The sequence below is a fragment of the Triturus cristatus genome, chromosome 3_2, assembly GCF_964204655.1.
Source record: "Triturus cristatus chromosome 3_2, aTriCri1.1, whole genome shotgun sequence".
Lineage (NCBI taxonomy): Eukaryota > Metazoa > Chordata > Amphibia > Caudata > Salamandridae > Triturus > Triturus cristatus.
Window position 1 is genome coordinate 474,621,536 of NC_140584.1, and position 24,725 is coordinate 474,646,260.

Sequence of the window (24,725 nt, forward strand, 5' to 3'; positions counted from 1 at the left end):
AAGATATAGTCCGCGTAGAGTGATATTCGGTCCTCATGTTCATTCGTCCATTTAATCCCCCGTATACCCGGATCTTCCCTGATCCAAACGGCGAGCGGCTCCAATACCATGGCAAAGAGGAGCGGTGACAACGGGCAACCTTGCCTTGTGCCACGCCGAAGTGGAAAAGAGGCAGAACGATGGTTGTTCACCGTGACATGTGCGGTGGGCTGCGTGTAAAATAGTCTGATCCATCTGATCAGATTGGGTCCAAACCCCATGCGAGCCAAGACAGCAAAAAGATAGTCCCATTCGATGGTATCAAATGCCATGGTTGCATCTAGTGACAGTAGTATTGCTTCCTCCTCGATGGTGCTGAGTCTTCCCAGTGCCCTGTGTACCCGTCGCAGATTCCTAGCCGTATTTCTGCCCGGCATGAAGCCAGATTGGTCTGGATGAATCAATTCAGTGATGTAAGGGAGTAGTCGGTTGGCAAGGAGCTTGGCGAAGATTTTAGCTTCCACCGTGAGAAGGGAGATAGGGCGATACGATTTGCAGTCTTCCGCCGGCTTGTCGAGCTTGTGGATGACCACAATAGCAGCAGTACGAATATCAGCCGGGAGGAGCCCCGACTCATAGCATTCATTATATAGGTTCAACAGGTGGGGTGCTAGTTTAATTGCCATCGGTTTAAAAAGCTCAATAGGGAGCCCGTTAACATCACTTTGCCTAACCGAACATCTTGTATGGCTTTTTGGACCTCTGCCTCAGAGATGTCCTCTTCAAGGGCATTCCGATCTTGTTGGGGGATGCACACCATCTTGATGGTGGCAAGGAGATCTGCCGACATTGAGGCTTGGGAGGACCCTATACACCTACTCAAAATGAGACGCAAAGGCATCAGCGATCCCCTGGGGATCAGTTAGATGTGTGCCGTCAGGGCCCCTTATTGCTCTTGCCCATCGTGCTGCCTGCTCCTTGCATTCCAGCCATGCCAGGAGTTTGCTCGTGCACTCGCCTTGTTCATATATCCGATGATGAGTTGATAAAGAGCGCATCGTGGCCTCCTCCAAAAGGAGTTGTCTATTATCTTGTCTTTTCACGTTAAGACTGTGTTGGGTATCAGGATCGGTTGCCTGTGAAATGGCCTCCTCCATGTGCGATATGTCCCTCTCCATTTTGACCACCCTCCTGGAATGCTCGGTCCTCTTTCCCGCCATTAATGACAGCGCCCTGCCCTTGATAACTGCGCCGAATGCTCCCCAATTTGACACAGCCGAGTTGACCGATCCCACATTTTCAGCAAAATAATAAACAGTATCTTGCCGGAGGCTTTCCTTAATGTGGGGTATTTTCAGTGCCCACGGTTGTATCATGATTATGTTGGGACGTCTAGTGCGTTGTGTGCCAAAGACCGTCAAAATTGGGGAATGATCGGATATCTCTCTTGCCAGACAGGTGGATTCGGTAAAGGCGTGTATATCTTGGGCATGAGTGAACAAATAATCAATTCGGGGTTTACTACCATGTGCCCCTGACTGAAACGTGTAGTGTGTGTGGTGCGGGTGCATCCACCTCCATATATCAACCACCCCTAAGGCGTTGGCGAATTCCTGGAGTTGCAAGCCCTGTGTTGGGTCTACTCTGGGTGGAAGTCGGTCACAAGAGCCATCCATGGTCAAGTTAAAGTCGCCCCCCCCAACAATAATGCTCCCATGGGCAGGTCTAGTAGCAACGCCCCCACATCTTGCAATGTTAGCCACTGTAATCCGGGTGTGGCGTACACGGAGACTACGTTAATATCCCTCCCTTCCCATGTGCCAGTAACTGCCGCATATCTGCCCTGAGCATCTGTCCAAGTGTAATGAACCATATAGGGGCAGCCTTTGTGAAGGAGGATCCCCACCCCTCTTGAACCCGTGGTAAAGCCAGAATGTACGATCATTCGGTATCCCTTCCTGTTCAGGGCCATGCATGAGTTCCCTATCAGATGTGTCTCTTGCAGTAGTACTATGTCAAATGCATGTTGGTTAACATATTGTAGGACAATACCCCTTTTGATTTTGTCCCCCAGTCCATTTACGTTCTAAGTGGACACACTAAGCACCTGACCAGGTGCCATAAGAGCATGTCATCAATGAAATTACATCATCGGATGGACCTCCCCTCGGGCTTCTCGTGGGTCTCCCTTCACTGCAGAACCAGATCCACCAATTTGCCTTAAATCGTTTCGAGAGACATTTCTGGTACTAAAAACATGGGGATCAAGTAAGTTACCAACAGTCCAAGAAGCACAACGCACCGATGCAAAAAACAAAAAACTCCAACAAATCCAACCCCCCATCCCCAACTGGAATCCCCACCCCCTCCCTGCCTCCCTGCCTCCCTGCCTCCCTGCACAACGGGACTAAAACCGCCCGCCACCCCCAACATGCAGAGTGCCTGTTGCCCACCCTTAAGTAACTTTGGGAACATGAGCAACCCCACTCCCTAAGACAACCTTATATGATACTCAATCCCCGCCCCGGCAGACGCACTCCCCAAAGGTTAAACAGAAATCAATTACTGTTCTGGGCGTACACATCATATATAAAGCACAATCCTGCAACATTTGCCTGGACCATTTGGCCCGACTAATAGGAAATATGAATCCTCAAGCAAATTCAAATGAAAAACAATACATTTGACATGGCACAAATTTACCCGGTCAAGCGCCCAAGGCCAGAGGATCGTCCAACAGTCCCCTCCCAAATATCCGAGTTCAGCGTCCCCCTGTGAGACCTTGAGAGTCTGAGTCAGAGGGTGGAGGGTATCGTCTTGGCTGGCGCCAATCGTCCGTTTTCTCGGCAGCGGATGGGACTTTGAGCGTTTTCTTACCAACAGTGCGCCAGCCGTCGAGCCAGTCCCAAGCATCCTCCGGTCTAGTGAAAAACCACAGTTTGCCGTTTGATTCCACTCGAAGTTTTGCAGGGAACAACATAGCGTATTTGATCTCCTGGTCTCTGAGGGCCCGTTTTACGTCCAGGAAACTGCGGCGCTGTTTCTGAACCCTCAGAGTGAAATCAGGAAAGAACATGATTTTGCTGTTCTCAAAGGTCAGAGGGGGGGGGCCGCTCTCACGGTCTGTAGGATAACATCGCGGTCACGAAAATTAAACACCTGGGCCAGTAGTGGCCGGAGGGGTGCCCCTGGCTTCGGACGACCCCCCGGTACACAGTGAGCTCTTTCAATGGAAAAGCATTTGGACAGGCCTCGTGGTTGAAGGTGTTTAAGGACTAGCTCTTCCACGAACAGATCAGCGGCTTGCCCTTCTGCGCACTCCGGCACGCCAAAAATGCGGACGTTGTTGCGCCGCATTCTGCCTTCATATTCGTCCAGTTGTAGAGCCATTGCCTTGTGTGAGGTGCATAATTCAGTCACCTGTCTTTTAAGAAGGGTGGTATCCGTGACAAGTTCCTTGGTGGTGTTCTCCACGGTGCTCATGCGCTCCGCCATTTCCCTCATATCTTCACGAATCAAAGCCACCCCCGTGGCAACTGTGTCTATCCGGGTCTCGAGGGAGGCACGTACCGTCGTGATAGCCTCAAGGATGTCTTTGTTCGTGGGTTCAGGGGCCTCGCCATAGGACGCCGGCTCCCCCGATCTTCCCCCTGTTGCTTTTGCCATGCAAATTTGTCCAATTTGGCCTGCTTCACCATGCATCTGTTGCGTCCAGTCGCCATGCTGTATCCGTCCTAGTGGCCGCCCGACAGAGTAGGGGTGTGACCCTTACTCACCGCCGTCTGCAGTTGACCTTTCCACTCGGCCTGTCGGTTTTGGCAAGTGGCACCCCTATCCGCAAGTCAATAGAGCCACCACACGGTGCTCACAGAGATGCAGAGGGTCCCACGCTGTCCAACACTGCCCAATCTTTAAGCAACACTATGCGTGGTAACGCGACTTGAACCAGATGAAACTCCCACGTAGCTGGGCTGCTAAGGTTCCCCCACAGTCTGCTCCAAGAACAGGGCCTCACGCAAAATGGCCTTGGGAAGGGGGGGCCACACAATTCAGCACTTGACATGATTCGGGCCCCTCCCGGACTGTCCCGGTTTTTCTTTGTGCAGGCCACTCCTGTAGAGCACACTCTATGAGTCCCACTCGCGGGTGGGCAGCATTGAGCGCCCGCCAACTGGGCTGGGCTCTAGGTATCACTGGGTTCAGCCGGTCTCCTCAAATGTCTCCTCCGTTCACTTCGCCAGGGCACCCACACCAGTCAGGCCATGGGATCATTTCCAGGTCTCGGGACCCCCACACACAGTCAGGGGAGCAGATAAGATACAAATCATCCCAATGTATAACCAGGATGTTGCGCTGCACGATCCCCCAGCCCAATGAGTCTATATGGCTTATCAGGGATTCAGGCCCCAGTCGATGCTAAACCCACTGTAGTGAAGATCGTTATCTACATATGTACAATGCTAAGTTAGCACAACCGCTTTAGATGTTAGAAAGCCATCTTGCCGCTTTTGCTGCTTTTGCACACGACACTGTAGTCCCCCCCTTATGTACTATTTTTTGGGGGGTTTTTGTTATGCCTGTGCATATTCATTGCACAACTTCATTTACCTTTGGACCTCTACTGTAGCAAACCTAAGAACAACATGAGTCATTTGAGATGTCATCAGTGATGTCATGAGTGATGTCACTGACCATGTCATGAGTGATGTAATATGTGACGTCATCAGTAGTGCATTGCGGGCGCGCGAGTTATAGTTAGCTGAACTAACTATAACGGGGGAATTTCATTGTTTTTTTACGAGTGAAATGTCCAGCTAACTATAACATGTGTGAAACCTTTGGTTTTTTCATTGAATTTCTAAGGTTTTTTAAATGCTAATTCCTAACTATAACGTGTGTGAAACCCATGGTTTTTTCAGTGAATTTCAAAGGTTTTTTAAATGCTAATTCCTAACTATAACGTGTGTGAAACCCATGGTTTTTTCAGTGAATTTGCAAGGTTTTTTAAATGCTAATTTATTTGTTTTTCTTCTTTTTTTTTTTACATATTTTTATTTTAATTTTCTATCCTTTTTTAAAGACTATGGTTAAATTTTTAAAATTCTACAATATGTTTTTATTTTACATTTTTTATAAAATAAACAGGTAAAATTTATTAGCAATACATTTTTTCCTTTTTTTTTTATTTTTTTTTAGTGCGCGTACGGTAAGCTTACGGTAAGCGTACGGTTTACGCAATGTCCGTAATTTATCTACGCTGTTTGCGTATAGTTACGCAATTTGCGTAGCCGCGCATACTCCGCGTGGGGCGCGTACGCTTGTACGCTACACGCGCACGTTACGCGGAAGTGTTGGGGAGTGACTGTTATGCGCATGCGCGCGAGCGCGTGTCTTTTTTACGCGCATGCGTACTTTTGCCGTAAGCGCACCGTAAGCGTACGGTGGGTCATGTGATCATGAAACACAACTTTTGATTGGTTGAAACTACTTTCAGTTCTAGAACTCTCCTACACCACACCCATTCCCCTCATTTCTGCTTGTGATCCCTTAGGAGAAGGAGCTGGGTTGTCTTTGTGATACGATGGCAGAACAGCAGAGCTCTTCTGAGAGTGAGGCTAGCAGCACTACCTTGAGGCAGAGAGCGAGGAAACAAAAGACCTCTTACGTATGGGAGTATTTTACTTTTCCAGAAGGCCAGCAAAAGGTAAATGCACCCTTAGTGACTTGTAAGCTGTGTAAGCGTGTACTTTCAAGAGGGAATCCTGACAGGAAGTATTCCTTTGGGAATCACACCATGATGAGACACCTTAAGGATGTACACAGAAGGACACATGCTCGACTTACTGAAGGTAACCCTTCAGTAAATCAACCAAGCACATCCACAGCAGCTCAGCCTGGGCCATCATCTGCAGGGCCGAGTCCTTCTTCTGCAGGTCAGGTGAGCCCTTCATCTGTGGGGGGAGCATCTCCTTTTTCTGGTCCTCTGGAAATTAACCCTCGGTTTGCGAGGGTTGAAGTACGGTGCGCCACTTGTCATGATCTAATTACTTATAGGGAGACCAGTATTTCCCTAGTGAACTGTAAAATAGATCAGCACACTTGTCGTACCGTCTAATATTCCCAATCTTTCTTTCCTCTGTCCCTGCATGAACACAACGGCTCTTTTAAGAGCCAACCTTACCTTTCATCTATTTTTTATATATGTTGTTAAAAACTTTTTTTTTTTTTTTTTTTAAAAACACTAAAAATCAATTATCACATTACAAGGTCCTTGAGAGACTACAATTAAAAACTGAAAATGTGATTGTAGAGAAGTGGAAAAAAGGGACCATGATATTATTGACTTACCATACCCACTCAAAAAAAGATTTATTCATTTAAATTTTTTTTTAATTGCTTTAAAAATGGTTCTAGTTTTCGAAAATTTTCTATCTCAATCTGAAAAAAAAGAAAAAAGTATTAATATTTAATAAAACATTTTATAATACAGTACACATATTTACATATTTTTCAAAAAATATTTTTGCCTTTTTTTTGCTGTTTTCAGAAAATATTGCATTTCACTATAAATTGTGAAAGCAATTGCATTCATCATTTAACAGCAGGCAAAAAAAAAATTAACAATCTCAAAGATTGTTTTAAAAAAGCCCACAATCTCTTTTTGCATAAACATAACTTTATAGAAATGCATAATATTCTTAAAAAATATCATCTAATATCAATACTTATTTCTTTAAAATACCGTCTGATATTTTTGTTTCAGAAGTATAATCACAATAATATATCTCAAATAACTCCACAATACATCGGGTTCCATTTCCTTTAGGCCAAATAGTAATTTTAAAATTCTTTTTTTGTTAAATTTCCAATGGTAATCCAATAAAAATCTAAAGTTTAAATTGTACAGATGTCACCGATTCTCTGTAACATTTTGGTTTCCGAAAGATTAATTAATAATTAAATAAGTCCACAATAGAATTGTTTACCTTTCCGCATGGCCAAATAGTAATTTTAAAAATCTTTTTTGAAAAAATTTCCAATGGCAATCCAATAACATTCCAAAATTTAAATTGTGCAGATGTTACCGATTTTTTCTAAATTTTTGGTTTTCCAAAGTTTCCTTAAAAAATGGAAAAATTCCACATTACAATTGGTTACCTTTCCATTAGGCCAAATGATAATTTGTTAAATCTTTTTATTTGTAAATTCCAAATGGTAATCCAATAAAATGGTAAAATTGTTTTGTCCAGATGTTGCCAAATCTCTCTAAAATTTAGGTTTCAGGAAGATTAGATAGGAATTTGCTAAATCAAAAGGCAAACGTTGCTTAAAAATCAATTGGGAATCATTACACAGTGTCCAGCCTTTTTCACATTTAAGATAATCTGTGTAAAGACCAGAAGTTACAGTAGGTCCATCATGGAAAATTATTGCAACTGTTACAAAAGTTTTTCCTGAAATTGATAATTGCTGTCCTGTAAACTTCTTTATTAAAGTATCCAATTTTGAACCATCAGCTCTACATCGTTGCATCATTAAAATTACATACTGTCTGTATTCCTTTAAAACTAATGTTGAAAACATGTCAGATTTACACTCACCGCATTGCATGCTATGATTAGCATCTTTAACTAATTTAGCAAAAGTGACTGTTTTACTCTCTGGCAATGTTAAATAAATAAACCTTTCAGAATCAACATTAGAGCCACATATATTATAACAGTTTTCACAACTATGTTCCCATTTATAAGAGAGACCAAATAAATTTTCAATGGGAACCCCTTCTTCTTCCAGTACCTGAAGAAAATAAATCAAGAATTCCTGTGCGTCTTGCTGTACATTTTGAGAAAACTGTGTTCGTCCTGAACATACATCTAAAACTTTTCTAATTTCAGTAGCACTTTCTATTTGAGTTTTATCATTACTCAGCTTTTCAAAAAGGAGACTCAGCACAGAACAGAATCTTTTTCCCTGATTTACTATTATCTGCTCTTGCAAACTTTCCAGATAAAATGCAACATTCAGCACTACATTAGCGTAGCAGTTGACACCAGAGCTATTTTCAAAATAACATCCTACAACCTGTTCTTCATTTTCCTTATTCTTTTTGCTTGCAATTACATCACTCCTCTTTTTTTTCTTCCTCTCTACATCTTCATTACAGATATTCTCATTTCTCCTTTTACGAGAAACTACACGTTTCTCCAACACAGGATACTGACCTAAATGAGGAGCATAGCTTCTTCTTAATCTATTATACTCCTTTACACAATTTGTATCAGCACTAACTTTTGAATCATCAAAGTCTATCATGAATAAACCTGATAATGTTTTCACTCGTGACAAAGCAACATATGCCATACCTTCTTTGAACACAGTTGAACCAATGTTCACAAATGCACAATCTACAGTCAATCCTTGAGACTTGTGAATAGTTACAGCATATGCTAGCGAAAACGGAAACTGCTTCCTACGTACATATAAGTCTTTCACAAGCATGAAACGAACTGAACAACGACAAATGTCTTTAACTTCTTCTATCTGATCAAATTTTATTTTTAAACATTCAATTCCATCTTTTTTCTGATAATTAATAAAACCCACAACTCTTCCCATAGCTCCATTAACTAAACCTTTTTCAACATCCAAATTTCTCCTTAAAAATACTCTACAGTTCATGCAAACATATAGATTTTTTTCTAATCCAGCTGTTTTGGAAATGTTCTTCTCTAGTGAATCCAATTTATTTTTCAGTGTGCCTGTTAATGTGACAGTAATTCTTCCATCCTCAATTTTGTCCACTGCTTCCAATTTCCTGATATCTTCCTTTTCCAATTTCAAAAGCTCCTCATTGAATATTGAGCATTCACGTAGAGTTGGCATTAAGCAGATGACACTTTTGTTTTCTGCAATGTTCTTGTATATCTTCTCTGCAACTATTTCTTCCTTTGGAAATAAATTATGTAGCAGCCGACTCTGTAATGCTTTTTTGCCAGCTTCAGTGAGTAGTCCAATTCTGATATCTTTCAGAATACTTCCATATTCTTCATCGTTTGCTTGCCTCATATTAGTAGTAAGTTCCTTGTACTCAAAGAAGGACCAAATATTTGTATTACCGATGCTTTCCAATGACTTCTTCGTGTCTTCATGTGTCACAGTATTAAACACTGGTTGTCCTTTAACTGGAGTAAGTTGCAAAAGATCTCCAAAAACTATGACGTGTTTTCCTCCAAATAACACGTCATAGTCTGTCTTCAGAATTTGCTGCATTCTTAAATGCACAAAGGCAAGCATTAAGTTTGATACCATGCTCACCTCATCAATAATGAGAACTTGCATCTTCTTCAATACTCTTGAAACTTCCAAGCATGCTTCTCCAGTTAGCTTGTTGTATTGTATTTTGTTCTCATGCTCCACTGGTAACATTAGCAAACGATGTAAAGTGATTCCTTTTATGTTATATGCTGCTAACCCAGTTGGAGCAGTAACCACACAAGACAAAGTAGAATCCGTTTTTTGCTGTAGGTAGCTTCTGATGACTTTTATTAGGAAACTTTTTCCAGTTCCAGCTTGTCCGCTTACATACATCCTGATTGGATGAAATGATGTGCATGAGCACTCTTTTTTCATGTAGAAATCCGTGATCAATTTTTTTTCTGATCTCTTCATAAATTTGTTGCTGCTCTTCGTTCAGTTGTCTTTCCAAATTTTGTAAGTCTATAAATTCTCCTTGAGCTTCATTCATAGCCGTTTCCACTTCATTCATGGCTATTGATGCTTCATTTTCAACGATTGGTTGTCCTAGGGGATCTTGACTGAGTGTTCCTGAACTTTGGCTGTCCTGAGAACTGTCTCTAGCTATTTCTGCTGCAATTGTAGTTTCCTGTTCAATTTCTTCATTTAACATTTGCAGATCAGTTGTGAATGTATTGCATTGTATGCTGTCTTTGCAAGCATTAAAAGAATCTTCATAGCTTTGAAATTCTCCCAGTAGTTCATCCTCTGTACGCCATGGTTTAAACAGCTGTAAAAGAGCCAAGTAGTAAAATTCCTTTTTGTCAGTAGTGTCGCAACTCAGCTTCCGGTGATTTATCAAACTTCCTTTTGTTTGCTTCACCAAACATCCTTCCTCACCAATGACTTTATATTTTCCATTGTTGATGTCTTCTGCGGCTTTCCGTGAATAAATGTAGTTCTGCAGCACTTCATAGAGACACATGTTCTCCAGATGATGACTTCTCTTGGGATAATATGTGTCCAACATGTTTGATTTCAAAATATCTGTACTTTCTGGGTCATTCTCGGCCAAATATTCAATTTCTCCAACAGATTTCAGTACCCGATTTCTAATTGCTGCAAGGCCTAAACTTGCCCAAATTATTCTTCTTGATTTCGAGTAGAGACTTGCAGAAGATAACCTATCTGAACATTCGTAGGATCCAATTTCTCGATGCGATAACATCTTCAAACTGAAACTGTACAGCTTCTTACTGACAGTTTTCTTGTGAGAAATCTCTTCCCACATTTCCTTCAATTCTGTTTTTTCTGATTTCGTAATGTAAGACGTTACATATCGAGCAACAGCAATGGAATTGTCAGCTACATACTGTATATCCATGTTAGCGTTCCACATGGATAAAATCACTGGGTTGTAGTCATTTATTTTTTTTATTCTTCTTTTCTTTTAAGGTTGTAGGTATTCTTAGGTGATTTTCTTGTGATAGTATGTCTCACAGATGACATAAAACTGTTAACTCTTCCATTTGAAAGAACAGGTCTAGGAAATCCAAATCGACATTTAGTGTAGTATTTATCTTTGCTCTTGTATTTCCGTCGACAGTATTTTCCACACCGATGACTTTGGAAACGTAAAACTTGCTCCTTTAACTTTTTCTCTTCTGTGCTTTTTGGTATAGCACATGTTGCATATTCTTCAATGTAAGATAACACTGCTTCATCAGTATCTGTTCTAAACTTTGGGGCATCCTTGATCCACAACAGCACATGAATATGAGGAGCACCTCTTGCCTGGTACTCTTTTCTCCAAAAGAAATCCACTACTTCTCCTAGAGGTGGATTTTTTTTATTGCAGATGAAGGACATCATAGCCTCAATCTATGATTGAAATATCTGCAAACATTAACCGGATCCAATGAGCACAGTTCTCCTGCTGTCTTGTATTCGATGTTTTTAATGTTTGAATTTGCCTCTCGTAGAAAATCCAGTAAATCATCCCAAGCGTACTCCGCACAGCTTAGGGTAACGAACCATGTTGGTGTTCCTAAATTCCGTAACATGCATTTTAATTCACCATGGCGTCGGTACCAATATTCATTTGTCCCACGCTGACAAGCCATCAGATTGATCAGTTGTGTTTCCAAATGATCATCTCGGTGCTGCACTTTCTCCATAAAATCCTTAGCAGACACATTTTGCAAATGTACTCCACTTTTTAAAATGTGATTTACTGCATAAGACAATGCAGACAAGTCGCTTTCAAATAAAAGATGGAACAAATAAGGAATACTTTGTCGAAATCTGGGATCTTCAGCATATAGTCTTGTAGTCCGATACTCAGAAGCTGGAATCTGTTCCGGACGTTCATCGTATCGTCCTCCTTTTCCTTTAGGAAACAGCTGGGGAAAACATCGAGCTTCCAAGCTCTCCTCCCATACACTCACGGGAGTTCCTTTTGCTTTCTTCATCTGAAATAGATCAATATTGTCTCCCATAACTTCTTTTGAATGAAGAGGATGTATGCTAAAATGTTCATAAATTTCTTCTTCCTTTGACTTGTCCACTTTTTCAATTTGTCCAGTTGGTGTTTCTGTGTCTTCTTGTAAATCTTCTTCTTTTTCTTCTTCTATATAAATTGATTCATACCATTTGTTATTCCTTTTCAAATACAAATTTGCTCTTTGTACTTTCCGTACATCTACCAGCTCCTGCCAAATCTTCTTATTCTTTGTAGGTACACCATTAACCAGAATAATTAATGGTTCAGTTTCCAAAGTATCCGCATCAATAGTTTCCATATTGTTTTTCAAATCCAAGGGCAAATACACCACTCTACCTTTTAAACCTCTCAGTAAATCTGAAGGAGGTAATTTACCAGTTTTGGGCTCCATACGTACTATGGTCTGGAACGGATGAACACATTGAATGAGTATAGACTCATATGTATTTAATTCAGAAAGTTCAGCAGGAATAGCATCCAATTCTAAATTATTATGTACAGCTCTGGTCGGCATTCTATTTTCCTCTAACTTGTTGTAACAGTATTTACAAATACGCTGAACTTCACCCAATTCAAAACAATTTTCAAGAAATATATATGCGGCAAAATCCTTCCACTTATAATTATCTTCATTTTCACTCTTTCTGTAGAGATCAACATACCTGGTTTGTTTTCTATAATGAGTTCTGCGGCAACAAATACAAGTAATATTTGGTCTTTCATTAGAGATTATTGCAAATTTTGTTATGTGATCATTAAATGTCTTACTTACAGAGGGTTCTACATTCTCTTCCACTTCTTCCTCATTTACTGTGTCCTTCTCTGCACTGTTTTGTTCAGGACCAAAGTAACAAAACTGAATTTCATCAACAACCTTCTCTACATCTGATACCGTTCCACGGAACAGAGCCCTATTCAATTCATCTAACTTTATTGCTGGACTTTTAGCAAAATACAACCGTCTCACAAACTTTCTCATTTCAGTATGATGAACAGCCAGCATCCTAAAATGATGGAAAACACTATTACACACTTTTCTAGATAGACAAGCCAGAGAATGACCCTGCAAACCAGTATTCTCTCTCACTCTGCATGGATCCAAACTTTGAAGCACCTTAATCTTCTGTTTTACACTTTTTTTACTATATTCTCTTAGAAACTCACGAAATTTATCAATAGATTCCTGACGCACAGTGCAAATACTACTACAATTCCAAGTATACACTGGGGCTTTAGGACGTCTCCCCATAGCCTCATCCGCCATCACTTGTACCTCATCTCTTGGAACCATTATCTCCTTCTCCATTATGCAACCATTTTTCACTTCATAAGCACGACCTCTGGTGTCAACTGCATGCAGCAAACTATTACTTTGAAAATAACTCTCTTCATTAAAAAAAGGTTCACTACTTGAACTATGCATCCATTTTCCTAAAAACACTTTAGAAAAGTTTGTTCTGTTCACTACTCTTTTCCTTTTGCTATGTGATTTCAGTACATTAACCATTTTGTCTAATGTACGCATCCTATTCAAAATTAAAATGAATAGTTTCCTTTTTAATTCTAATGCCTTTGCTGCACTGGCTTCAATTTCTTTTTTTCTCTTATAAAACTTAGCCTTTTGCTTATATTTCTTCACATCCTTTATCAAATTGGACATAACTCTTCTCTGAAACATTTTTCTACGTATCTCTTTAAACGCTGTTTTTCTGTTTAAGTTAATCTTTTTAGTTGCAGAAGGTATATTTGCATTAACTAAATTCTCAATTTTTTCCTGTCTTTTTCGATTGAAATCATTCTTTCCAGTACAGACATTTTGTACATTTTTCCTTTTTTTTGAATATGTTCTTTAGAACATTTTTTGTCTGCTTACCAGAAGATTTTTTCTTTTTCCCAACATGAGCATCTTCAACTGACTTAGGTCCTCCAGTTGTCTTCAAATATAGGTTTTTTTTGTGGTCTTTTTTTACTCTGGATTTTGTAGGCATCTTAAATTTTGTTCACTGCTCTTCAGCAATACCTGAAAAAAACTAAAAAAAAATTCCTTTATTTTATTTAAATATATTACTACATTTGTTTTCACATTAGTCACAAAACGAAATTTCTTTGCCAATTTGAAAGCACACTTACTGCTCTTTTTTTTGGCAAGTGATAATCACTTTTACAGACTGACACATTATGAATCCACTTTTCAGATTTTTTAAAAAGCACATGTCCAAACTGCTTTTTCAGACCAGCACCATTTGTAACCTGGGTGACTGCCTACACTCCAGCAAGGGCAACCAGCCTTAGTGATGCTGAATGTATTTGCATTACTGACTGAAACTTCAAACCCCACTCGCTTGTGAATACTGTGCATGATTCCACATGGTAAGCAGCTGGCTGTGTGCTAAGAGTCTGCTTCTGCACCAAAAAATGGCTCCCCCTTTCCATCTTTTTTTTTTTTTTTTTTTTTTTTTATTAGTGTTCCACAAACCAACAATTGCAGTGTATCCTTAACATAAAACAGTACAGGTCACATGTATCACATAACATATATCACATATATCTCATTTCTGTGATATCCACTTATATAAAACTTATATAAATTTATCAAATTAAACATCAAAATAATCTTTTAAAGGACGCCAAATTGTAAGACCTAAGTTTCTTTTGCGAGATTTTTTTAACAAATATATACTAATTTCAGTATTATACAAAGTAAAAAGCTTAGATCGCCATACATCAAAACTCGGGGCTTGTGGTTGCAGCCAGGCAGTAGCTATAGATAAGCGGATTGTGGCGGCAATAATAAAAAGAAAAAAACGAAATTCAAATAGAGGGTGCCCCTCAATGATTTCATCCCCTATACCCAGTAGAATTAGCTTTGGTGAAAATACTACAGGTTTCCTAAGAACATAGCCAAGAAAGTTTGAAATTTGATTAAAAAAAGATGTTAAAGATGAACATGCATAAAAGACATGCAATAAATCAGCCTCTCTTGTTTTACAACGGAAGCATTCACCAGAATTAGAATATAAAGATGAATTACCCCATTTCATCATCACAGCCGGAGTGTGATATAAATTAAAAATAGTCTTATACAATTGTGTTTTTAATGAAGCAGAAAAAAAAACCATATGAGCCATTTTAATAGATTCTTGAATATTAATAGAGGCAGACATTATCTTGCCCGACCATTTCTGATTAGTTTTATCAATATCATCTATACGATAAGCTAATAAGTGTTTATAGATAGTTCCAATAGGAGGTTGTAATCTAATAGCATCCATAACATCATTTGAAGTCAATGGCATGGTGTGTTTATATAAAAAATCCCGAATCTGTAGGTATTTAAAGAAATGATTATTGTCTAAATCAAATTGTAATCTAAGTGTATCAAAAGAAAGAAGAGAACCATCAACAGAAACGAAGTCGCCGAGACATGTAATACCTTTAAAGTGCCAGCATCGTGCAACTACATCACCAAAAATTGACGGCAATAAATGTGGAGCCTTGAATGGAGTATATATTGTGAATTTGGGCATATTACACATTTTCCTGAGACTTTTCCAAGTGTTAAAGGCAGATATAATAGTTTTAAACCGTGTGTGTTTGTAATAGCTACTGTCAAAATTAGAAATCAGACAACTTTTTGCAGATGGACCTAAAGTAATATGGTAAATCGATGGATTTTCTGCCATGTTAGATATTGCCTCTCCGGTCAGGAGAGTACGCATTCTTAAAAGCAAACAGGCCATCTGGTAAAGGGCGAAATCTGGCACCCCCCAGCCCCCACGAACCAAAGGGAGTGTCATAAAGCGTGAAGCTCTGCGTATTTTTCCAGGAGCCCATAAATATTTTTCACAAATTGACTGTAATTGACGAATTTTGGGCCTAGGGACTAATAAAGGGACAGCACGAAAAAAATAAAGTACTCTGGGTAATATAATCATTTTGAGTAAATTGACTCTGCCAACCAAAGTGAGATATAAACTCTGCCAAGATTCCAATGCCTGCTTCGTTTTGTCCAATATATCAATCCAATTGGTATCGACGAGTTCCTCCAAATTAGGCCTAATCTTAATGCCTAAATAGACCACTTCCCCCATAATCCTATTGTCAAGTACAAGAGTTTGATCTGTGCACAAACACTGTGTTTTGGAATTATTAAGTTTATAGCCAGAATATCTCCCAAAAGATTCCGCTAACAATTCAATGGATGGTAAAGCCGAATTCAAATCAGACGTAACAACGGCGATGTCATCGGCATACGCCAGAACCTTATACTTCACCTCATTAGCAATAAAAGGGGGAATCTGTAAGCTAAGCTCGAGCATTTTAACAAAGGGATTGATATAAAAAGCAAAAAGAATTGGGGAACAAGGACAGCCTTGCCGCGTCCCTCTTCTAATCTGAACCTCCTCAGATTTGAGACCCATAGCGCAAATCCTAGCTGTTGGGGACTGATAAAATATCTGGAGTGCCAGAAGAAATTTAGTGCTAAATCCCAGACGTGTCATGACCTCCCACAAAAATTTCCAAGAAACGCGGTCAAAGGCCTTCTCGGCGTCGAGCAGGGCAAGACCCAGAAATCTGGACTCCGCCTGCGCGGCGTCGAGAAGAGCGATGACCCTATTAACATGATCTACCGTCCCACGCCCCGGCACAAAACCATGTTGTTGTAATGAGACCAGTCGTGGAACGTTAGGAGCCATGCGATTTGCTAATAATTTCGCATAGAGTTTACCATCACAATTAAGGAGCGATATCGGGCGGTACGACCCGGGTTGATCGGGGGATTTCCCCTTCTTCGGAAATATGGCAATATGCGCAGCAGCCCATGATTCGGGAGGAGTACCCAACCTGGCTGCCTGAAAAGTATCCAACAAATCAGCTCGAAGTTCTTTAAAAAAAGTCTTATAAATCTCTGATGGGAGAGAATCGGGGCCCGCAGCTTTACCAGAAGGTAAATTAAACACTGCGCGTTCCATTTCCTCATCAGAAAACGGAAGAACCAATTTTTCAGCAGCAGCGGGATCAAGTCTGTCCCATTCTAGAGTAGGGAGCCCAAGATCAGGTGGGATGTCATCATTACTCGGCTGACTATAGAGTTCAGAGTAGAATTGATGAAAAACTTTCATGATAGTCGCGGGATCTTGAACTAATACCTGTTGATCATTATAGATAGCTTTGATGTTAGATAATTGCTTTTTCGCCCGAACCCTCTGAGCTAAACATCTCCCAACTGTTTCTCCGTATTCATACATTTGTTTTCGATAAAGCTGATATTTAAGCGCAATCTCTTGGGCCCAAATAAGATTGATCTCCGCCTTACAGCGAGCTAGTTCATCAAGACTATCTTTGGGGTCTATTGCAGCCTGTAGATTAGTTATAAGCTCTAATTCCGCATCCCGTAGATGCGTATATAACTGCATCAAATTTTGTTTCCGAGTTTTTTGCAGATGGAGCGCAAAGCTAAGGACCTCACCTCTAAAGCAAGCCTTAAAGGAATCCCAGACAACAGCCGGTTCTGCAGACCCGCGATTAAGCTGAAAAAAATCTGGGATCCACTTTTTCATATGTGACACAAACGAAGTGTCAAACAGTAACTTCCTATCAAAGGTGAAAATTTTATCAAGTCGTGTAGTGACAACATTAGAAAAGGAAATAGTTACCGGGGCATGGTCGGATAACAATCTGGGATATATGCGAATTTGACAATGAGAAGCCCAAGCAGCGGGGATAAGAAAATAATCCAATCGGAAAAACTTAGTATGTGGGGAGGAAAAGAAAGTATACCCGGGTGTCTGAGGATGTAAAAAATTCCATCCATCTACCAAACCATGGTCATCCATCAAATTCTTTAGTGCCTGAAAAACCTTAGGTTTACGACCCCTATATGGAGAAGAAAAAGGGCCTGCCCAGTCACTATCTAAATGGATGTTAAAATCCCCGCAGCAGAGAAGTGGAGAAGGCCATAATGCAAGCTCACCATTTAGAAAATTCAAAATTTTTGGATCATCATCATTAAAACCATATATTGTACAAAGAGTAAACCGCTTGTTGCCAATTAAACACTCAATAATAGCCCATCTGCCCTGTATGTCTGCTGAAATACGCTCAGTTTTAGTTATAGAAGGGCGTGCCAAAATAGCCACCCCCCGTGTTGTGTCCGATTGTTTAGAGGCCACTAACAAGGTATACCCCAAATCATCTAACTTCTGTCGTACCGACCACGAAATATGTGTTTCCTGAATACATATGATATCGGGATTAATAAGTTTCAACTCACTTTGCATCTTCCTACGTTTTTCATATCGGTTAAGACCACACACATTATACGTGGCGATTGTTAGATTCAAACTAGCCATCAATTTGAGAACCTAAAAGTCCTTTAATAAAGCCAATCAAAAAATAACTCAAATAACAAAACATAAAAATAAAAAAGATGGTTGCGGAACATATTTTTTCCCCCATTTCTCCCTTCACCCTCAACCCAACCCAATCACCCCCCCCACCCAGTATACCACCCACCCCAATCTCAACCCTCCCCCCTCCCGACCTACCCACCCAATAATGAGGCATTAGGACTGTGGTCCTGATGATGGAGAGTTAGGATGGACTCACCCGCGGTGCCCCCATAATAGTGGAGTCAGACGTAACTACATAACTACGTAATAGAAATAACAGACTAAATCTAATCACTATACTATCTTCAGCCCAGAGGAGCTAGTTGTTGCAAAAATTCCTCTGCGGCAATTTCAGACTGAAAAAATTGATTTCGGCCCTGCGCCACCACCCTTAATTTAGCAGGGTTCATTAAAAACGCCTGTGCCCCCTTTGCATGAAACATAGGAATTAACTGGCGGAGGCGCCATCGACGTGAGACAGTTTCATGGGCAAAATCGGGTCTAACAAAAAAGTGGACCCCCTTAGCCAGGCGTTTACGATTGGGGCGGGCAAGGTCGAAAACAGCATCTCTTGCGAGGAAATTATTGACAGAAATCAGAATGGCACGGGGGTATTTAGGATCTGAGCCAGCCTGGGTAGTTTGCTGTTTTTGATGGAACGGAAAACGGTGAGCTCTCTGAATCTGTGTCCCCCAGTCCCAATGGGAGAGCTCCGGGAAAGCCTCAGTGAACAATTGAATTATAAATTGTCTCGCATCATCATGCTCCACCCCCTCGGGAACACCCAGCACGCGTAGATTGTTCCGGCGCATCTGGTTTTCAAGCTCAGATAGTTTCCAAGTGACATCATCCTTTTGTTTTTTGAGAGCAGTCACCATATCCGTCTGTGTGGATAATGCATCTTCCAGAGCGGAGATACGATTCTCCGTCTCATTAACTCTAATACCAATCTCGGCAGTAGACTTGTTAATGCGTCTAATGGCATTTTGCAGTTTGCGACAGGCATTTTGGGTTCTAGCGTTCTCCAACCGAGTCTCCGCTCTGTGTGAGATCATTGTATCATAGATCATTTCTAATGTTATTGGTTTAGAGGAGTCCGATGCTTTCAATAAAATTGAACTTACAGGATCTTCTCCTTGACCGTTGGGGGTAGGGTTCACTGCAGAGAAAGAGTAATCCCATGCGAGATTCTCCCCCAGTTCAGATTTTTTAAAAAGCACATGTCCAAACTGCTTTTTCAGACCAGCACCATTTGTAACCTGGGTGACTGCCTACACTCCAGCAAGGGCAACCAGCCTTAGTGATGCTGAATGTATTTGCATTACTGACTGAAACCTCAAACCCCACTCGCTTGTGAATACTGTGCATGATTCCACATGGTAAGCAGCTGGCTGTGTGCTAAGAGTCTGCTTCTGCACCAAAAAATGGCTCCCCCTTTCCATCTAATGCAACTGTGAAATCACCAGAGCAATACGCAATAAATCTCTGCCTGTAATTCCTATTTGCACACAGAGTCATGTTTTCACATTAGTCACAAAACGAAATTTCTTTGCCAATTTGAAAGCACACTTACTGCTCTTTTTTTTGGCAAGTGATAAACACTTTTACAGACTGACACATTATGAATCCACTTTTCAGATTTTTTAAAAAGCACATGTCCAAACTGCTTTTTCAGACCAGCACCATTTGTAACCTGGGTGACTGCCTACACTCCAGCAAGGGCAACCAGCCTTAGTGATGCTGAATGTATTTGCATTACTGACTGAAACCTCAAACCCCACTCGCTTGTGAATACTGTGCATGATTCCACATAGTAAGCAGCTGGGTGTGTGCTAAGAGTCTGCTTCTGCACCAAAAAATGGCTCCCCCTTTCCATCTAATGCAACTGTGAAATCACCAGAGCAATACGCAATAAATCTCTGCCTATAATTCCTCTTTGCACACAGAGTCATGTTTTCACATTAGTCACAAAACGAAATTTCTTTGCCAATTTGAAAGCACACTTACTGCTCTTTTTTTTTGGCAAGTGATAAACACTTTTACAGACTGACACATTATGAATCCACTTTTCAGATTTTTTAAAAAGCACATGTCCAAACTGCTTTTTCAGACCAGCACCATTTGTAACCTGGGTGACTGCCTACACTCCAGCAGGGGCAACCAGCCTTAGTGATGCTGAATGTATTTGCATTACTGAGTCCAACCTCAAACCCTTAAACTATTCTTTTTTTATACCAGTACACCTTAATTTATTGTGAAAACATAGTCCATATTATTTTACTTGTTCCTCACATTTAAATTTCTCCCAAAACAGAAAATAATAAACACAACTTCAACAAAAAGAATTGCATTTCTATTATTCATTTCTTAATTTACCATATACATCCCCTCTCAAACTCTAAACTCACCTTTAAAATTAGTTAGTTGTGAAAGAAATGTGGCACTCAAACAGCAGATTATCAGAGCCAGGATCTCTGTTCTTTACACCTCTCTGCTCTCAGCAGAACCAGATAATGGCAAACTTTCCCTCTCTTTTTCCACATATATACATGTTAATTTCAAATCTCAGTGCTTCCCCCTTTTTTTCAAATGTAATCACACATTTCTATTGGTTGAAAACCAACCCTTTTCCAAAAGTACCCTTCCCCCAACTTGACTTCTGCCTAGTACCCTTCCCCCAACTTGACTTCTGCCTGCTACCATAGCAACAGCTCATGGAACACTGCTGTGTGGAGTTAGGTCAGAAGTTCGCCAAACAATGTTTCAATTCCACAGAGCAAGAGTGCTTGACTTTTCAAACCTAACAGCAAATCCATAGTACTGTTCTTTGGTAACACATTTTTCTGTACCAATACAAAACATGCTTCTATTAATTTACACATACAGCCTAGTTTTTATTCTAGAATGGTATGAAACAGCCAATCAGTTCTTTTTTTAATGAAAAAAATATGTATGCCTCCATTTCCAAACTGTCTTTCATTTCTTTTTACCATTCTACTGAATTACACCTCCTGAGTGCATCCAGTTCTCCTTTGAAGATGTTCACAGTGTGGATTGTAGGGCACAGCTATGTCTTCTGGAGTGAAAAGTTTACAGAGAAAACAGGTATGGTGAGAGACCTTGCTTTGCCAAATTTAGACATTAAATGGATTGGTCAGAGAGGGTTAAAGTGGCACCAATTGATGCCATTGGTGAAATCCTTCATGCAAAACCAACACCCTGACCTCATAATAGTGCACTGTGGTGGCAATGACCTAGGCACTTTGACTGGGGTAGGTCTGGAAATGCTTATGAAGCACACCTTTGCACAACTGTTTTCACTTTTCCCTAAAACTGCCTTTGTGTTTTCTAACATATGCCAAAGGCAAAAATGGAACTGGTCCAATCATTTCTGTGCGCAGATTGACAAAGCAAGAAAGCACGTCAACAAATCTGTTTCTGCTTTCCTCCGTGACTATGGTACGGGTTCCATTTACCACAACAACTTGCGTTACGACATGCAAGACATTTATAGAGGAGATGGTGTGCACTTCAATGATGAAGGGAACAGAGTCTTCCTCTTGAACCTTAGACTCTGCATCGGTACTTACTTGTAGGTACCACTTAAAAATCACTTCATAAACACAACGGCTCTTTTTAGAGCCCCCTAATATCTAAACACTTAAATCTGCATTTCATTTCTTTTTTTTTTTTTTTTTTTTACCGTACGCTTACCGTACGCGTACCCCGTGATTTTTTTTAAAATCAATAAATGTTTTCTTTGTACTTTTCTGTCCTTCTTTGACCCCCTCACAAATGTTAGGGGGTCTGTAACTCTCCTCCTTGCCCCCTTTTCTTGTTATCACTCTTTTTTTTCTGAGTGAAACACACGAAATGGCGGCCGCCGCTTCCTGGTTTCGACCGATTCGAATGTTTACTAAGATCTAAGAGCCAATCAGAATCGCGCTCGCGCACGCCACCGTACGCGTACGGTAAGCGTACCGTAAGCGCACCGTAAGCTGGCTCAGATATATATATTGATTTAAAGGCTATTTTCTCAGAATCTACTGAACAGATTTACACCAAACCTACAAAAGGCACTTCCTTGACCTGAGGACTACCTCTCTGCCAAATTTCTAGTAATTCTGTTCAGACGTTCGGGCTGTAGCCCTGTCTAAAGGTCCTATGGAAAAATGCATGGGAAAAACGCGTTTTGGGACCCCCTTTTATCTCAGCCCCCGCTTGACGAATCCCCCCGAGACTTTCAGGGAAGGAGCGGAGCGTAGCGCCCCACCTATTTTGAAAAATTCGCGAGGATTCGTCGACCGGCGCCAAAGTTATTCAAAATAGAATGTTGCGGATTTCCTATGGAAACGTGGTCCTAACTATAACTACCTACTGGCGACCGCCAGTAGGTAATATATTCACTGAACAAAATCATAGGTTTCAGGCCTTATATAATTAGGCATTAGCATTTAAAAAACCTTTGACATTCACTGAAAAAAACATAGGTTTCAGGCTTGATATAGTTAGGAATTAGCATTTAAAAAACCTTTGAAATTCACTGAAAAAACCATAGGTTTCAGGCCTGATATAGTTAGGAATTAGCATTTAAAAAACCTTAGAAATTCACTGAAAAAACCATAGGTTTTAGGGGTGTTATAGTTAGCTGGACATTTCACTCGTACAAAACCATTGAAATTCCTCCGATATAGTTAGTTGTACTAACTACATCTTGCGCGCCCGCAATCCACTGCTGATGAGGTCACATATTATATCATTCATGACATGGTTAGTGACATCACTGATGACATCTCAAATGACATCACTGATGACATCACTGATGACATCATCCAGTGAATGTGGTTTGGTTCGTTATTTTAATATGTATTATATATATATAGCAATTTGCATTGAAGAATGAGTGGATATATAAATATAAATATCTGGATGGAGGATTTAGTATCAGTGTGATTGACTGTTTACTTGACTAATTTATAGTGTCTCACTAAATATATTGGATAGTGACTAAACTGTGTGAATATCTATATCACTTTGTCAGTTGTTGTGTAAACTGCTGCACCAGTTGGTTACTAGCTATGTGAAAGTCTATATTAGTTATTGATTAGTTAACTGAGTATTTGTATGGGAGAGTGAATGTGTGTGTGGTTCGGTGGGGGGTGTGTGACAGCCCAAAGATGTGTGAATAGTTGATTCATTAGGTATATGAAGTTAAAACTACATGTTATAACAGTTGTTTGGGTGAGTGAATATCTTTATGGGTGTGGTGATGAGCAAATATATGTCTCAATGGTAAATATCCAACAAACTAGAACAAGAAAAGCCAGTGTATGTGTCAGTTGTTGTATATAAATAACTATACATAAGACTCAGTGATTGTATGAGTGACTGTATAGATAACTGTATACTTGTAATAGTGATTTTATAACACACTAATTATGAGTTACTATCTATATGAATACATGAAGTGGTGTTTGTATAAGTGTGTAGCTAAGTAAAAGTAAGTATGATCCATTGTTTGCATGAGTAGGATGACTTCATAAGGGATTAGGATGTGTGCTGGTGTGTAATGTCGATATAGGTGTATAAGTATATTTGATAGTGCTTTATTGATCATTGACAGCATGTATGAGTGAATCTATAGGTAAGTGATTAGATGTGTGTATAGATCTAGGAATCCCTGAGTAGGTGTTTAGAAACTTGTATTGGTGTGTCAATGGTTTCAAATATGGCACTCTGTATTTTACAGTGAGTGATGAAAGGTTATACTAGTGTATGATGAGGTGTGTCTGATTGTCACGTGGATGATGTCATCAGTGATGTCATCAGTGATGTCATTTGAGATGTCATCAGTGATGTCACTGACCATGTCATGAATGATGTAATATGTGACATCATCAGCAGTGGATTGCGGGCGCGCGAGATGTAGTTAGTACAACTAACTATATCGGAAGAATTTCAATGGTTTTGTACGAGTGAAATGTCCAGCTAACTATAACACCCCTAAAACCTGTTTTTTTTAGTGAATTTCAAAGGTTTTTTAAATGCTAATTCCTAACTATATCAAGCCTGAAACCTATGGTTTTTTCAGTGAATTTCAAAGTTTTTTTAAATGCTAATTCCTAACTATATCAGGCCTGAAACCTATGGTTTTTTCAGTGAATTTCAAAGGTTTTGTAAATGGCAATTTTTAATGTAATAATTGTTATACTGATTTTTTTTATACTGATTTACTACATTTTTTAAACTATTTATTTTTAGATATTTTATTTTTTTAATTACATCATAATTACATTATACATTACAATACAAAATATACTTTCTCAGAATGAATTACTTTAGTTTAAATACTTTGCAAATAGGCAATAGAATTTTAAGTACACTAGTTACAGTTGTTGCAATGGGCAACACAATTTCAAACACAATGCAACATTGAGCTCATTGTGAATTTCTAGTCAAATGCAATTAGTTATTTTATGGATTACTTTTCTAACCACAGGACTGGATCCTAGATTCAGTCCTTGGACATCTCCTGTAAACAGTTGAGTAAAAGCGTTTTGGTTACAGTAGTAATATTTAAGGAATATTATTGTATTTCAAAAGATGACAGAAATGTT